The sequence below is a fragment of the Lactuca serriola genome, chromosome 6 (assembly GCF_051521515.1).
Source record: "Lactuca serriola cultivar US96UC23 chromosome 6, Lser_US96UC23_V15, whole genome shotgun sequence".
NCBI classification, from domain to species: domain Eukaryota; kingdom Viridiplantae; phylum Streptophyta; class Magnoliopsida; order Asterales; family Asteraceae; genus Lactuca; species Lactuca serriola.
In genome coordinates, this window is record NC_136413.1 from 123829390 (window position 1) to 123841939 (window position 12550).

Sequence of the window (12550 nt, forward strand, 5' to 3'; positions counted from 1 at the left end):
ATTCAACCTATGCTCACTGGTATCACTTCATGAAATTTATCTCGAGTGACTGTGAGATGGTAATAACATATAAGTGTTCAAACCTAGAGATATGACTTGTTTCCTATGAGTTGGTTGTGCATTGATCATACGAAACCGCATTGGTAACTCGATGTTATAAAACGTACTTTTATGTGTGATTCAACAAGTAGTAGAACAAGCATATGAGTTGAAGTTTATCTGTTCCTTCTTGGATTAGAAGTGATATTTGGGCCCCTCGATGATTTTATTTTGACCTATGTACCGGGCCCGGTCAGAACCGAATTGATCTGTTCAATGTAGTTCTATGTCAAACAAATCGGAAATCGGGAAACAAACTGCTGGACAATAAGTAAGACATTGTTCCATGTATTTATCCGGCTGATATCTAGAATAGAGGATTATATATATCTAAATGGCTTATCATCATCTTCTTAGTTCCGAGAGACCTTGAAAGAGCTATGATTGCTGATCGGTTCCTGAAGTCATACTTACAGATATAGTTATTAGACTTATCCAAGTAGGAGACTATTGGATAAGGTGTCTAAGTCCATAACTATATTTGGTATGTACTTGACCCGAGCTGACATGGTCCATTTGGGTTGCATGGCATCATGTATTTGGATAGACTTAATGAGTGAAATAAGAGTTGTGGTTTATTAATATATTATAAGTTCTAATATATTAATAATATTATTTAATTAGTATTGATCAAGAATTAATTTGGAATTAATTAGGTGATCAGAAGATAACTAATTAAATATATGGGATGATTATGTAAGTCATCCATAACTTCTACAGTGAGCTAAAAGGCTCCATATATTATCAAGTTGGGTTAAACCCATATGATGCTCCATGGGTCATGGAAATGAAGAGTGGTGTCACATTAAGGTTTACATGGTGTAACCCTAGATGTGACACACTATATAAGGAACATAATACTCACCAAAATTGGCTACACTAAGAACAAGAGAGGGCAAGTCGATTTTTACAAGTGTTATACATACTTTAAAGTCATTCCAAAGCATTTGGTGTTCTATGAAGCATTTGAGGAATCACACATAGGGTGCTAGGCTCTCAAGGATTTCAAGGAATCAAATCAACTACAAGGTATGTAATTCTAACCATCTTTAAGAATAAAAGTTCCCCATGTATACTAGATAGGATTATGAGCCTTAGAAATCATATTTTGCATGTATTTTAGACAAACAGAGATCCAAGGTTTTCTAGGGTTGCATGTACACTTAGGAGTGTTAGAATGCTGAAAACCCATCAATATTAAACTTACATTTATTCCATTTTATAGAGCAACTCGACGTGTTGGGAGCCTCAAACTCGTCGAGTAGAGATCATAAGGGCCGCGTAATCTAAGTAACCTACTTGTCGATGATGGGTTTGAGCCATAAGAACATTCCTATGTGCACATACAAACCCTAATGCTTGGATCTAGGCTTCTCTAATTGAACATGCATAGTATCCAAGACTTTGATCAATAGATCTAGTATAATAACATAAGAAAACAGATCTAGATGATTACCTTGAGTTGCTAGCTTGAATCTTCTTGTCCTTGGACCTTAGAGTCACAATTATCACTCCTCTAATGGCTTACAAACAGCAACTAGCAAGAGGATGATTAGAGAGAGATAGAGAGGATAGGGGAGGAAGTTGGCCAAGGTTCCTTTAAAAGCAAGAGTACCGATTTCCCTTGACCCCTAGGGTCTATTTATACTAGTGAGGCTCCTTGGGTTTCACCCTTAAACCCTAATTGGATATCTTAGGCCCTAAGCAATCCAATCTCCCTAATGATAAGCCTTGGATGAATTCTAGGTCCTTCCAAGCCCCCAAAACCGTCCACCCCTTATCCATAAGGGATTATAGCCCAAAGTACAACTATCATACAATTGACAGTTTATGCCCCTTTATTCAATTAATCTCTTTAAGTCATCAAATTAATTCCTAATTAATTTATGACTAATATTAATCAAATAACAATATTATTATTGCTTATATTATACTCATAATATATTAATAATATTTCTTCTCTCATTATAAATCATCCTGTCAAGTTGCTATGGGGAAGGCAACCCAAAAGGACCATGCACAATCGGGTCAAATACTTGCCTAATATAGTTGCAGCCTTAGACACTATTCCAACAGTCTCCCATTTGGATAAGTCTAGTAACTATATACACAAGTATAATCCGATTAGCAATCGTAGCTCTCAAAGACGCTGTCAAACTCTGATCTCATCAGTCCTGTCCTATAGATAATGGATCGTACAGTCCTCTGTTTAGATATCATGCGGACAATTCTATGGAGTCATTCGTCCAGCAGTTGGTTTCTTGATCTCAGATTTATTCGACATAGAACTTAATTGAACACATCAATTTAGTTCTGACCGGGCCTGGCACATAAGTCAAATCAAATCATCGAGCGGCCGAGATATCGCTTTTACCCTCTTAGGATAAAAGTAACAGATAAACTTCAACTTATATGCATTTACTTATTCATTAATCAACTATACACAACAATGCGTTTTATAACATCAAGTTATTGATGCGGTTTCGCATTATCAATGTACAACCAATTAACAAATAACAAACCATATATCTAGGTTTTAAGACCATATGATATTATCGTCTTGCGATCAACCTTTTCGTTACATTCCATAAGGTGATTCCAGTAAGCGCGGGTTTGTTCCAATGCTCAAAACTAGTTCGTAAGCACTCATAAACGTTGCAGCAAACTTTTGCTATGTCTAATACGATTCAGACAATCTACACACCAATTCATGACAATCTTCATTCATACCTACTTCCAACATATGAACGATTGTGGACAATTTGGATAATTCGATTATTCTTAATAAACTCAATTATTCAGGAAGTCAAAACATGCAAAGTTAAACAATTAACATAAGACAGTAACATTACTCATAAATAATACTCCTTTATTTAATCATCAAATGTGAATTACATTTATCTATTACACGTTTCTAATACTATCTAATCTAAACTAATATCATCCTTCAGCCCAATACTCCTAGCATGCTGCAAGTGTTTAACCCTGCTCAGTCCCTTCATAAGCGGATCTGCTGGGTTATCTTCTGATGATATCCTCTTAACCACGAGTTGTCCTTCTTCTACTTGATGTCTAATGAAATGATATTTTCTGTCGATATGTCGAGATCTACCATGATCCCTTGGTTCCTTGGTTAAGGCAACCACTCCTTCATTATCACAGAAAATTTCCATAGGCTCCTTTATGGCAGGCACAACTCCAAGATCACCAATGAAGTTCTTCAACCATATTGCCTCCTTCGACGCTTTGCTCGCTGCAATGTACTCTGATTTGCACGTTGAATCAGCTACGGTTTCCTGCTTGGAACTATTCCAAGTTACTGCTCCTCTATTTAGGGTAAAGACCCAGCCGGACCGCGAACGGTAGTTGTCCCTGTCGGTCTGAAAGCTGGCGTCACTATACCCTCGCATCTTCAAGTCATCACTTCCTCCGAGGACTAAGAACCATTCCTTCGTCCTCCGAAGGTACTTAAGGATATTCTTGACCGCAATCCAATGGGCTCTGCCAGGGTTCCCTTGATATATACTAACCATGCTCATAGCAAAGGCTACATCAGGGCGAGTACAAGTCATAGCATACATGATTGAGCCAACTGCGGAAGCGTATGGAACTCGGCTCATTTCAGCTATTTCAGCTTCGGTACTCGGACTTTGAGTCTTACTCAACTTGGCATTACTCTGTATCGGTAATTCTCCCTTTTTCGAGTTTTCCATACTAAAACGTTTCAGTACTTTATCTAAGTAAGTGTTCTGACTAAGTCCTATTAGTCTCTTACTTCGTTCTCTCACTATCCTTATTCCCAAAATATAGGTAGCCTCTCCGAGGTCCTTCATAGAAAAGCACTTCCCGAGCCAGGGCTTAACCTCCTGCAGTGTTGGGACGTCGTTTCCTATGAGTAGTATGTCATCGACATACAGAACGAGGAAGCTAACTATACTCCCACTGGCTTTGACATATACACATGATTCATCCTCGCTTCATACAAATCCAAACTCTTTGACTTTCTCATCGAAACAAAGATTCCATCTGCGAGACGCTTGCTTAAGTCCATAAATGGACTTCTCAAGCTTACACACTCTATTCAGATGTTTCGTATCAACAAACCCCTCTGGCTGAGCCATGTAAACATCCTTAGCCAATTTTCCATTGAGGAAAGCGGTCTTGACATCCATCTGCCATATCTCATAATCATGAAATGCAGCAATGGCTAGCATCACCCTAATAGACTTTATTTTCGCAACCGGTGAGAAGGTCTCATCATAGTCAACTCCGGGAGTTTGAGTAAAGCCCTTCGCAACCAATCGCACCTTATATGTGTGTACCTTTCCATCCACGTCGGTCTTCTTCTTGAAGATCCATTTGCACCCAACGGTCTTACTTCTGGGCACATTATCAACCAAATTCCAAACTTGGTTGTCATACATGGATTGGATCTCGCTGTCCATAACCTCCTTCCACTTTGCAGACTCCGGGTCTGCCATGGCTTCCTTATAGCTATTAGGTTATCTAGATTTATTAGTGTACCATCGCTAATATACGTATCCCTTTCGGTAGTAATATGAAAATCATAAAACTGGGGTTGAACTCTAACTCTTTCGGAACGTCTAAGAGGTAAGGACTCGTCAATCGGTTCAACCGGAGTTTCCTCCTCAGGTTGAGCGCCAGCGGTAGAGGTTCCTTCATCAATCAACTCTTGAATTTCTTCAAGCTCGATTTGCCTCCCACTGTCTCTTTGGCTGATGAGTTCTCGCTCTTGGAAAACTCCTCTCCTCGCAACAAAGACAACATTGTCCTTCGGTCTATAGAAGAGATATCCAAAGGATTTCTGTGGGTAGCCGATGAAAATACATCGCTCACTATGAGGTTCGAGCTTGTCGTGATTATCTCGTCTTACGAAAACCTCGCAACTAACGAGGGAGCTTTCCCTGTCCACATCTCATGAGGTGTTTTGGCAACCTTCTTAGCAGGGACTCGGTTAAGGATATGGGTGGCAGTCTCTAAGACATACCCCTAGAATGAGATAGGTAGTAAGCACGACTCATCATAGAGCGGACCATGTCTAACAAGGTTCGATTACGCCTTTCTGCCACACCATTCAACTGCGGAGTCCTAGGTGGCGTCAATTGTGAAACTATTCCACACTCCTTGAGATAGTCGTGGAATTCAAGACTTAGGTACTCTCCTCCTCGATCGGATCGAAGCATCTTGATTTTCCTTCCCAATTGATTCCCTACTTCATTCTTGAAATCTTTGAACTTTTCAAACATTTCTGAATTTTGCTTGATTAAGTAGATATACCCATATGTACTATAGTCATCGGTAAAATTCACATAGAAGCGGTTCCCATCCTTTGTGGTTGATCTAAAGGGTCCACATACATCGGTATGTATGAGGTCCAATAAACCCTCACCCCTTTCACATGTGCTAGTGAAGGGTGACTTGGTCATCTTTCAAAGTAAACAAGATTCGCATGTGTCATCTTCCCTAAGGTCGAATGACTCCAACACTCCATCCTTTTAGAGTTGGGCTATGCGCTTCTTGCTGACATGTCCAAGACGACAATGCCACAAGGATGCTCTATCCATACTATTGGAAGAATCCATGCATAGAACATCATTTCGTAGGTTGTCTACAATCATAACAGTTTCATAAATTCCATTACATGGCATTGCTTCAAAATATAAGACACCATTTAGATAAGCATAAATTGAACCATTCTCATTATTAAAAGAAAATCTAAATCCTTGTCTATACAAACCATGAAACGAAATGATGTTTCTTGCCATTTCTGGCAAGTAGCAACAATTATTCAAATCTGAACACAATCCATTACTAAGCACTAAAGAATACACTCCAATCTTGGTCACAGGCAACGATCTTCTGTTCCCCATGATTAGATTTATTCTTCCACACTCCACATCCCTATTTCTTCTTAGTCCCTGTAATTCAGAACAAATGTGGTAACCATACCCGGTATTTAGGACCCAAGAAATAGCATGAAATGAATCATTAGATTTAATTGTATATATACCTGCGAAAGATGGCTTGATCTTTCCTTCCCTGATGGCTTGCAGGTATTCTGGGCAGCTTCTCTTCCAATGCCCTATTTTATGGCAATGATGGCACTCTGCCTCCTTTGGGTTAGGGTTAGGCTTTGCAGGATCAACTTTGGTCCCAGTAGAAGAGGAACCATCTTGGGACTTTCCCTTGCGGTGGCTTTTAGATGGAGTCTTCCTCTTCTTACCCCTTCCTTGCCCAATTGCCAAAACAGGAGCAGCTAGTGGATTGGGAGTTGGTGCAACAGACTTGTCCTTGAGGTTTCTCTCAGCAACCCTTAGGAGACCTTGGAGCTTACTTAGGGTAGCCTCTTCTTTGTTCATGTGGTAGGTCATCCTAAATTGATTGTAACATGGAGGTAAGGAATGAAGCACCATGTCGATAGCCAAATCTTCCCCAAAGTTGACATTCAACTTGCGAAGACGATCGACATACCTTTGCATCTTTTGCAGGTGCATGGTTAGAGATTCTCCATGTCCCATTTTAGCGGAGATCATGTTAGTGAAGATATCGTAACGTTCCTGCCTCACGTTTTGATGATATCCCTCTAATAAGTCTTGGTGCATTTCGTATGGATACATGTCCTCATAGGACTTTTGGAATTCGGCGTTCATTGTGGCTGTCATGATGCAATGAACCTTCGTCGCATCACGTTCATGAGTCTCAAAAGCAGTCATTTCAGCTGGAGTAGCGATTTCTGGATTGATCTTCTCGAGCTTCTCATCAAGGACATACTCCTTGTCCTCGTAGCGAGCAATCGTGCGAATGTATCTTATCCATTCGCTAAAGTTCGTTCCATCGAAAGTCACCTTTTGGCAAAGGCTCATCAATGTGAATGAACTAGCAGCAGCATTGTTTGTGTTCGATATCTAGAAATAGAAAGGACAAAGATAGATTAGAATTTGAATCCCTAATTATCACCCAATAAGAAAAATTAGGGCTAGGATCCAACAACAATATTTACATATTAGAAAAGGGATGCCGTAATGCAACATGCAAACAAATTGAAGGTAAGTGAATGACGATTCACTAATTCTCCACCATGAAAACCTAACTTTAAGTTCTAAATGTATTGAGAATTCCTAGGTTTCGATGAGATTCATTGAACTTTTCAATGGCATGTTTAAATCTCGATATGCCCCTCTCGTTTGTGACTGGGATGCCGAGGATCACAAAGTGGGTGTGAATAACCATGCAAATCTACACGGTGCCTTCATTGTAACAATCACCTATTCGATGTGCCGATAAACCACACACGCTCCACCGAACTATGATAAACAATGAATCACCCTTTGCCACCTATTCTTAGAACCAATTAGTGTGCCGGTAAACCACACACGCTCCACTAACTTCTTAGCAAGGGTGCAAAGTGTAATTTCATGGGATTGCATCAATTCACTTTTCCTAAAGTAACTAGGATTGGGAATTTTTTGAAAACATGTAGTTACTTTGTATTTCAATATTATACTTTTAATGAGAAGATGAGGTTGCCCTATCCTACCCGTTCGACTAACGACCCTCAACCGATCAAGCAAGCGGTGGGTGTGAGTGTACACCCATTAAGCGCCATTTTATAGGCCGCAACCTTATACCCACCCTATAGACCGGCTTCGTGAATGAGGCCTACTAACGGTACGACTAGCATTTTAATTATATATATATATATATATATATATATATATATATATATTAAGCTTGTAATCATATAGAGTATAGGGTTGAATTTTAAACTTGTAAAATTCTAGGGTTTGAAATTTAAATTGTCTAAATTAAACTTTTAATCACAAAACATAAATTTCAAAACTTGAGGACAAGTTTTAAACTTTTCAAAACATAAGGGATCAAATAACAAATAATCCAAATTAACCATTTAATCTCATAATTATCTATATTTGATTTACTTAAAAGTTTCTTGCAAAACAATTTACCAATTTAATTAAAATAATCAGTCAATTATCATATAAGGAAATTATTATTCAATTAAATGATAAATATCTTTAATTAGGTCAAGAATATACTCAAATATATGTTAAAATCGGATTTATATTGACCCATTAAGATAAAGGCAAGATTCCATAAGATAAACAACAAGAAATCCCGAAACTAGCTCTTTCTGATGCTCGAACTCGCTGAGTACCACAATGGAATCGTCGAGTTGAGGCCTACTCGCCGAGTCCACTATGGAACTCGCCGATTTCATCAGGCAGAAGGACAAAAATCGAATTTTGCAATCAACAGTCAAGGAACCAATGCATCAATTCAATAGAAACCAATCAAGGCTCTGATACCACTGATGGGTTTGAGCCATAAAAACATTCCTATGTGCACATACAAACCCTAATGCTTGGATCTAGGCTTCTCTAATTGAACATGCATTGTATCCAAGACTTTGATAAATAGATCTAGTATAATAACATAAGAAAACAGATCTAGAAGATTACCTTGAGTTGCTAGCTTGAATCTTCTTGTCCTTGGAGCTTAGAGTCACAATTGTCACTCCTCTAATGGCTTACAAACACCAACTAGAAAGAGGATGATTAAAGAGAGAGAGAGAGGAGAGGGGAGGAAGTCAGCCAGGGTTTCTTTAAAAGCAAGAGTATCGATTTCCCTTGACCCCTAGGGTCTATTTATACTACTGAGGCTCCTAGGGTCTTACCCTTAAACCCTAATTGGATATCTTAGGCCCTAAGCAATCCAATCTCCTTAATGATAAGCCTTGGATGAATTCTAGGTCCTTCCAAGCCCCCAAAACCGTCCACCCCTTATCCATAAGGGATTACAACCCAAAGTACAACTATCATACAATTGACAGTTTATGCCCTTTATTCAATTAATCTCTTTAAGTCACCAAATTAATTCCTAATTAATTTATGACTTATATTAATCAAATAACAATATTATTATTCCTTATATTATACTCATAATATATTAATAATATTTCTTCTCTCATTATAAATCATCCTGTCAAGTTGTTATGGTGAAGGAAACCCAAAAGGACCATGCACAATCGGGTCAAATACTTGCCTAATATAGTTGCAGCCTTAGACACTATTCCAACAGTCGAGTTGGGAGGCCTCAACTTGACGAGTAGGCCCACAGGGATGAAACCCTAATTTCCGGGGTTTGCACCCTATTTAAGCACCTTAAACCTTTCATGTTGGCCTCATTTCCAGCCTCCAAGTCCCAAACCCTAAATCTCGAAACCTAAATGCTATTGTGAGTGTTTGTGAACTATTTCAAGTAATTTAGTGTGTGTTTTGAAGCCATTGGAAGAAGGAGAAACTTGAGGACACAAGAAGGAGTTTATAGATCCAGAACTCTTGCTTCATCCACGCCATTTTGCTGGTATAAAGCTTAAACCTTGCTTTGTGGTCATTTAGATCTCCACTTTTGAAGTTCCTTGCTTATTTGGTCTAAATGATATGATTCATGGGATTTAGACGTCCCAAGTGGAGAACACTTCAGATCTAGGGCCTTAAGGGGGTTTCATGGCATAAGGGTGCCAACATTATGGCAATGGAAGTCTCATGCAACCTTTAGACCATCATTTTGGTCTTTTTAAACTTCTATGGCTATGCATGTGGATAAAGTTTAAGACTTTACGTGATTATTTAGTCCTTAGAGTACAGATCTATGATTTCAAGGTCTACCTTTTAGTTTTGATGGTGTTTGGATTAAGACCTTGGCCTTTTTAGGTTAGGGTTTGAGCTTAATCCATTTACGAAAGGTAGTAATGGGTAAAGTTGGAAGCTTTACCCTTCCAGAGGCATTTCTAGTATATATCTGGAATATAGGACTTAGACTTGAAGGATAAGGGCTTAATACATTAAGAAGGATTGACAAACTGATGAACTCGACGAGTCCATAAGGGAACTCGGCGAGTTGTTTTGGAATATTCCCGACTATATTGAAAAAGAAGGAACTTGACGAGTACACAAGGGAACTCGACGAGTTGTACTGGGAAAGTCCCGATTCTGTTAAGAAGGAGGAACTCGGTGAGTTGGAGGAAGACTCGATGAGTTGGATCGCGATTTGACGAATCTGTGATTTATGGGAACTCGGCGAGTTAGGGAGTAAATTCGACGAGATGAGTAAACTTGGAGCATTGACTTTGACTTTGACCATAGTTGAACCTAAAGGGTTGTGAGCATGAAATGATATTTAAGGGGTTGCTTTGGTTCAGGGAGTGAGTATAGCTGATTCCAGACACAGACTTTTCAACTATCATCCGACATTTGAGGTGAGTTTCCTCCTGTATGAACATGTCGAAGGCACTAATGTTTGCCGGATAATAATGATATCAAGTTCCGGACTAAGGTCCAATGCATGGCAGCGCCCGATATAGGTTTATATGTTTTTCAGATTTCGATCCGATGCAGGGCGGTGCCCGAGGAATGTTTGTACGCTTGATGTCTTGGAGATTCTTGCATGTGTCTGTATTGTATGTTGTGGATTACGGTCTGATGTTGGGTAATGCCCGAGGAATGTTTGTATACTTCTGGATTTCGGTCCAATGTCGGGTGGGGCCCGAGGAATGTTTATATGTTTATGTTATGTGATCATCTATGTGTATATGTTGATATGTTTATATGTATACCGAGCTTTGCTCGATGCCGGGCGGGGCCCGATGCCAGACTATGTCCGATGTCGGGCGGGTCCCAATGCCGGACATTGTCCGATGTCAGGCGGGGCCCGATGAAGGGGGTAGGGCCCACGATATGTTATTATGTTATTATGTGATTATGTGTATGGTATGTGGTAGTTTGGGGAGACTCACTGAGCGTCATGCTTATAATTTTCAGTTTTGGTTTCAGTTCTTCCGGTAGCAAAGAGAAGAGATCGGGATGACTGTATTGCACACACCATGATGTATTTAGCCTAGGGTGGTTACTCTAATATATTTTACAGATGTTTTGATATGGGATACTATTACTTATGTTTTGATGAGATGATTTTGATAACTATGGTTTTATTGGATAATTAAAAATGAAATTTTTGGTCATGATTTTTGGGATGTTTCAAATTTATATCTATGTGTAAGATGAAAGTAACTATGCACTCACTAGTTAAAGTGACGACTCATAATTCGAGCAGTGCTTCACTTCTAACAATTATCTTTTCCTTTGATGTTACCTAGTATTATTATTGCTAAGTTTTAGTCTAATATTTATTGTGAGTAATTATTAGTCTAGCTTCATCATTAACTCAAAGTATACTTTCAAGATCTTTCAAGTAAGGAAGAACCAGGTAGGATCATATCGGAGGTAGGGTCCATTTGGTATACGAAGTATACTGTTTGGCAATCCCACTTTAAATAAATCACTAAATCACAGCTTAGACATCATCCCGACAAGTAGATCAATCAGTATAACGACTTAAAATCACTGAAAAATCTTGTTTATAGGTTCATAATAATGATAATGAACTTAAACATAAGTTATACTTAAAGTATGGTAAGCATAACTCACTTACAAGGGGGTTTAGTGAGGAACCAGGCTCTGCGCGAGTAGAACTTCTAAGCCAAAAGCTCTTCTTCTCGAGGCCTTCTGGCGCTCCAGGGCTCACTACTAACACCTAGGAGGTTCTAGGGAAAGGCTTAGATGGTTTGGGGTGTTTGAGAGAGAATGGGTTAGAAAGGTGTGAGGAATGGAGTGATTTGCGCCTTCTATTTATAGGCTGGAGGAGCCACGAATCCAGGGTGTTCAAGAGCTGAACGTTAGGCGTTTGCATGCCACATGTCACGTTCTCGTTCCAAGCCGTAGGGAAGAAGGTGTGGTCCAGGTCGCAACACATGTTACTCACTGGTTAATCCAAAAATTGATTATCTTCTAAAATCTGTAACTTTTGCATACGACCTCCAGTTTTTGAGGTTCTTTATATCCACATGTAGGTATCGATGATATCTATAACTTTTATTTACACTCCGTCGGCTAATTCTAAATTTATTTTTAAAGTTATATTTTAACAGGCTTAGATAGTTAAAGTCCGTTAAAAATTTATAACTTTGTTATCCGACGTCTGTTTTTTACTGTCTTTATATCTTTGAGGTCCTATTAACGAGATCTTCAATTCTCATTTAGGTTGTGTCGGCTAAAAATTGATCGATCTAAAATATGATTTCTAGGTTGTATATTGTTATGCAAAGTCTTAGAAAAATCATAACTTCCACAAATGAAGTCGGATTTGGACGTTCTCTATATGCACGATCTCGGTTTAACATATACTATGAATTATGTTTAGATTTCTAAGGCTAAATATTTCATCAAAATTTCACTTTTTACATTATGCGGAGCCGTGCCGGTTTTGTCGCAAAACTTCGACGGGTCATAACTTCTTTGTTTTAAGTTGATTTTCAACGTTCTTTATATGTACGAAATCCTTGTGACATATACTA